General features: G+C 42.6%; 1 long non-coding RNA gene across 1 annotated transcript; it reads right to left on the reverse strand.

Annotated features, from left to right (window-relative positions):
- Window positions 1-369: 369 nt before the first annotated feature.
- On the reverse strand, window positions 370-2528 carry LOC129383539 (uncharacterized). The gene is made up of 2 exons (XR_008611419.1): window positions 1544-2528; window positions 370-687 (listed from the first exon to the last, which is right to left on the reverse strand). It is a non-coding gene; the product is annotated as an uncharacterized lncRNA (long non-coding RNA).
- Window positions 2529-5355: the final 2827 nt, after the last annotated feature.

The following is a 5355-nucleotide window of genomic DNA, read 5'->3' on the forward strand; positions in this document are numbered from 1 at the left end:
GTATGAAGAACAAACATTCTAATGTGGTCATTCACTCCATATTCAATTTCTTGACCGCTCTGAGACCATGTCTTGAATACAGCATTATGGGTGCTCTCGACGGCGAATGCGCACCACTGTCATAAAAAGAGAATTAATTCTTTTTTTCCTGTGGCGCGTATTGCCGCCAAACTTGGCGATGGGCTTCTTCACATGTCTAGGAATCCAAAATGAACAAAATTAAAATAAGCATTTCTGGAAAAAATCTCAGTTTTAGCCCTGCATCCTTCCTTATAGTGTAATATTGTTACGGAATATTGTTATTGCCATTTGACACCATCCTCCCTTCTGTGCCGCGTGTTGCAACTGAGTACGCTCGTGAAGTCATCGATCGCGCTCACATGGCAAGTCAAGTCACCCGATCTTGTTTATTAGCCTCGCAGCATATACAAAAAGAGCATTATGACTGGTGCATCGCGATGTTGAGTTCGCCCCAGGTTCTTGGGTGCTCCTTTCGTCATCAGGTCGGCCTCTCCCAGAAGCTTCTCACTCGCTAGACAAGGCCTTATGAAGTCATTACGAGATCAGGTTGATCCATCCTCAAGTCCAACACCTGTTGACATCATGCATGTTTCGCGGCTGAAGCCATACTTCGCTTGCAGTTCTTCGCCTAACATGCGCCGAGATGGCGCTTCAGCACCCAGGGTCCTGTTACGGAAGGATAAAAGAATAGAAAGGATGAAGAATATCCCGAGATGCTGACTGCTACATGTTTTTGCTGTTCAGCCATCATAACTACATTGACTCTGCTTGTATCTATATTGTAAACACAGTCTGCCTACACTCCCAACAACCCCATAACAATATATTAGTCCTATCTCGCTGACTTTGCTGCAATATGTTAACACACATGATCTGTCAGCACGTCAAGCAATACCTAGATGAGAACAGCTTGCTGCCTGTGGTCCAACATGGTCCTAGGGAACAGCTGTCAACTGTCACTCAGTGCTTTATCACATATCACGACTTCACATTTAATAACAGGGAAGAAATAGGAAATAGCGCACCCACACAGGTGAGGTCGGCAATTGTATTTCCGAGATGCTTCCTGTGACATGAGGCCTACCACAGGAGTCAGTCTTAGGACTGATTCTGTTCCTAATATATGTCAATGACATAGCTAACAAAGTTGATTTCTATTTGAAATAAAGCTTCTCACGAACAATTGCGTAATGTACACAGTAGTTAGATCGAAAGCCGATCAAGCTAGCCTCAGCAATAATCTTGATAGGGTTTGCCACTGGTGTGAACAGTGGGAAATAAGCTTAGACATTAATAAGTGCTCGGCTATGAAGATAAGCAGCAAGAGGAGATCTTTATAGTTTCCCTATTTCATTGGCAACACTGTACCTAATGATGCTTCTGCCTATTAGTACCTCAGTGTAATGCTAATGGAACACATGAGGTGGAACAAGCACATTGAAAACATTTGTGTGAGTGCTCTGAGAACATTACGGGAACTTTGTCACAAATTTTCAGGAGCCCCCATACTGGTAAAGCTTACAGTGTTCACCGTGCTTGTCAGAGGTCTCCTTGAGTATGCATCAGCTTCGTGGTGCCCGTATGCAAAAAAAAAATTTAGTAAATCAGAATGGGTGCAGCGAATAGCAGTTGGGTTCATCCGGAATCACCACCGAATAACTGATGGTGTGTCGCAAATGCTGAGTACTCTTCACCACTCGAGATGCATAAAACAGACTAAACGTCTTGTATTTAATATACCCTGACAAAGTCCAGCATTATGAAATCGCTTTAGCTGTTTCCCGTTTCTTGTGTGAATGCTCATCAAATGTGCAGAGGAATGATACAGAAACTACATGCCATGACTGATATAAATACACATATATTTTCTTATTAGGCAAAGAATCAAATGAATTGCCTAAGAGCATTGTTGAAAGTAAGAATGTTAACATATTTATGAGTTGAAATGTTTAGCTAAGAAATTTAGTTTTCCAGTGTTGGTGTTTCTTGTTCCTTGGTGCTTGCATTTTCTGTATGTTCACTCCTATCTAGGCTTGAGTGAGTCAGCAGTATTTATAAATAAATTTCAAAAATGTAACAATCTACCACAGCACACACTATAGTGAATCCTAGTTTGATATAAAATCCTTCTTTCCTTAGTTTGGTCAGCAGGCTCATAATGGTATTGCTGAATGTTCATGCCATTGCACTTCATTGTAACGGCAGCTTGTGTTAATACTATACTCCCAGTCCTTACAGTGTCGTGTTACAGTTAAAAATTTTTTTTTTAGGTGAGCTTATGTGTGGATTTCACAAACTTGGTCATTGAGCAAACAAAAACATTGGGCAAATAAATACGGTTGTCTTGCTGTTCTCTGATCTGATCTGAAGACACCGTCAAGACTTATTGAATGAAGAAAAGGTTTATCTTTAGCATTAGTATCTATGTTCTTTCATTCCTTTGGCAGTTCTAATTACGTTTGAATTTTGAGGTTGAGAGTATTGCTCAGGTAACACGTGTTATTTTCTTGGTGCAGCATTGAGGCATTCCAGCTGTCAAGCAACTGCGGATGGTGCAGTTGTATCAAGGATACCGACACTGCTTTCACTCCTATGCCTATGAGACAGGTAAACGTGATCTGAAGCATGCACCACAGTCCATGCAGGCCAGTGTCCATTTGAATGCCCTTGGAGCTTCTTGCGAACATTCAAGTCGAAGAAACGCCTGCAAGCCACACAGGCAAGAGGCCATTTCATTGCCCGTAATGTTCGTGGAGCTTCTCACAAAAGTGTAATCTGGACCACCACCAGCGCACCCACACACAGGCAAGATGCCATTGCAGTGCCCTATGTGCCCTCGGAGCTGCTTGAACAAGTCGACACTGGAAGATCATCTGTGCATCCACACATGCGAGAAGCCATTTCATTGCCCTGCATGCCCTCACAGCTTCTCACAAAGAAGTCATCTGAACCGACACCTGCGTACCCACACAGGTGAAAGGCCATTTCAGTGCCCATCGTGCCATCAGAGCTTCGCAGACAAGTCTACACTGAAGACTCACGTGCGCATCCATACATGCGAGAGGCCCTTTCAGTGCCCTTCATGCCCTCGGAGCTTTTTGGAGAAGTCTACACTGAAGAATCACTTGCGCATTCACACAGGAGAGAGGCCATTTCATTGCCCTGCATGCCCTTGGAGCTTCTCAGACAAGTCCACACTGAGGAACCACGTGCGCATCCACACAGGCGAGAGACCATTTCAGTGCCCTGCATGCCCTCATAGCTGCTTACGAAGGAGTCATCTGAACCAACACCTGCGCACCCACACATGCGAGAGGCCATTTCAGTGCCCTTTGTGCCCTTGGAGCTTCTCAAACAAGGCCATGCTGAAGAATCATGTGCGCATTCATACAGGCGAGAAGCCATTTCACTGCCCTGCCTGCCCGCAGAGCTTCTCACGAAATTTTAATCTGAACCGACACCTGCGCACTCACACAGGCGAGAGGCCATTTCAGTGCCCATTGTGCCCTTGGAGCTTCTCAGACAAGGCCACACTGAAGGATCACGTGTGCATCCACACAGGCGAGAGGCCATTTCAATGCCCTGCATGCTCTCAGAGCTTCTCACAAAAAAGTACGTTGAACCGACACCTGCGCACCCACAAAGGCGATATGCCACTTCAGTGCCCCATGCCCTCGAAGCTTTTATGAGAAGTCTGCACTAAAGGTTCACCTGCGCATACACTAATGTGAGAGGCTGTTTAGTGCCCTTCGTGTTGGAGTTTTTGTCAAGTCCACACTGATAACTGACGTGCACATCCACACAGACGTGAAGCCATTTCCATGCCCCCTGCATGCCCTCAGAGCATCTCACGAAAGAGTTATCTGAACCAACACCTTGGCACCCACACAGGGGAGATGCCATTTCAGTACCCTCCATACCTCCAAAGCTTCTCGCGAAAGTCTGCACTGATGGTTCGCCTGCGCATCTAATAATGTGAGAGACTGTTTCAGTGCTTTTCGTACTTTGAAAAAAGTTCGATAATGTACAGGTCCCCAAGCCAGTGCACACGAGAAACAATTGAAGCATAAGAAATTCAAGGTGCATGTGTTAGTCGGTGCACCTTTTGACAAATGAATGGACTTTCGCAAGTACACTTGCTTCACAGTAGTGCAGAGTAGTGAAACTTCTCTATATATCTTGCTTTTCTTGTTTTTCTTAGTCTTTTTCATGGAACCCTAGTGTAAATATACATGCTATTTTTTTAATAAAATCCTTGAAACTTGGCATTTGTCTGTCTGGTTCCCTGTCTCCTGTGTCAATTTTACACTTCAACTCTACTCAAGGATTACCAACTAGCCAGCTCCCAATTTTTGTAGAGCTTTTTCTGTAACACACACATATATTACCTGTAGGTTCTATGCATATGCAAATCTTTGGAGGTCTTTTCATTATTGTGATGTTTAAGCTTTTTATTGTGCATATAAGCGCGGAAGGCTGCATTCAGATATTTAAGGATCATCAGGGAATAAGTTGTGCAAGTTTGTTTCAGTGCACTTATTAAAGTGTTTTGTGCATGGGTACTCTAATTGTTGATATTTCTATGCTTGCACTAAAGCATGTAATCTTTCAATTCATTAGCATTTTATTGTGCTGAATGCATCAAGATAATTAAAGTCATGGCGTTTGTAAGGTTGTTCATTACCATTTAATGCAGTTATGATAAATTTTGTTCAGCAATCGAAATTATGCAAATACCTTTATTAATGTGCATTTTAAGGCGAAAGCCTTTCTAGGCTCATGGTGAAATTTGTGTCAGCAGACCTGATCGCCGGAGTATCCGCCGAAGCATCATCATGCCATATGAAGACAGATTGAAGAATGAAAAATGATTGATAGTGACAGCTTGTGAATGATGATGTTATAACAGAGATTGGTTGAGATTAATTACTAGTAATGACTACTAATGACTCCAAAATGACCAATATGTCTAATGACGGCTTGTAATGACCACAATTGATTAGAAATGACTATAAATGTCTACTAATGACTAAAATGACAAGTAATGACTTGTAATGACTACGAAATGACCAATATGTCTAACAGCTTGTAATCTCCACAGTTAATTACAAATGACAAAATGCCTACTAGTGAGCAGTAATGACTACTGATGACTATGATATGAAGAACATGTCTAACGACAGCTTGTAATGACAACAATTGATTACGAATAACTAAAAGAAAGAGAAGGAAGAGTAGGCTTTTGCCATTAATCTCTTGAGAGATATTAAGAGACCCTGTAATTTTGATTCCTACATATATGCAAAGCTTTTGCAAAGGCTGTGCTTAACTGAT

Source organism: Dermacentor andersoni, chromosome 8 (genome assembly GCF_023375885.2).
Source record: "Dermacentor andersoni chromosome 8, qqDerAnde1_hic_scaffold, whole genome shotgun sequence".
Classification (NCBI taxonomy): Eukaryota; Metazoa; Arthropoda; class Arachnida; order Ixodida; family Ixodidae; genus Dermacentor; species Dermacentor andersoni.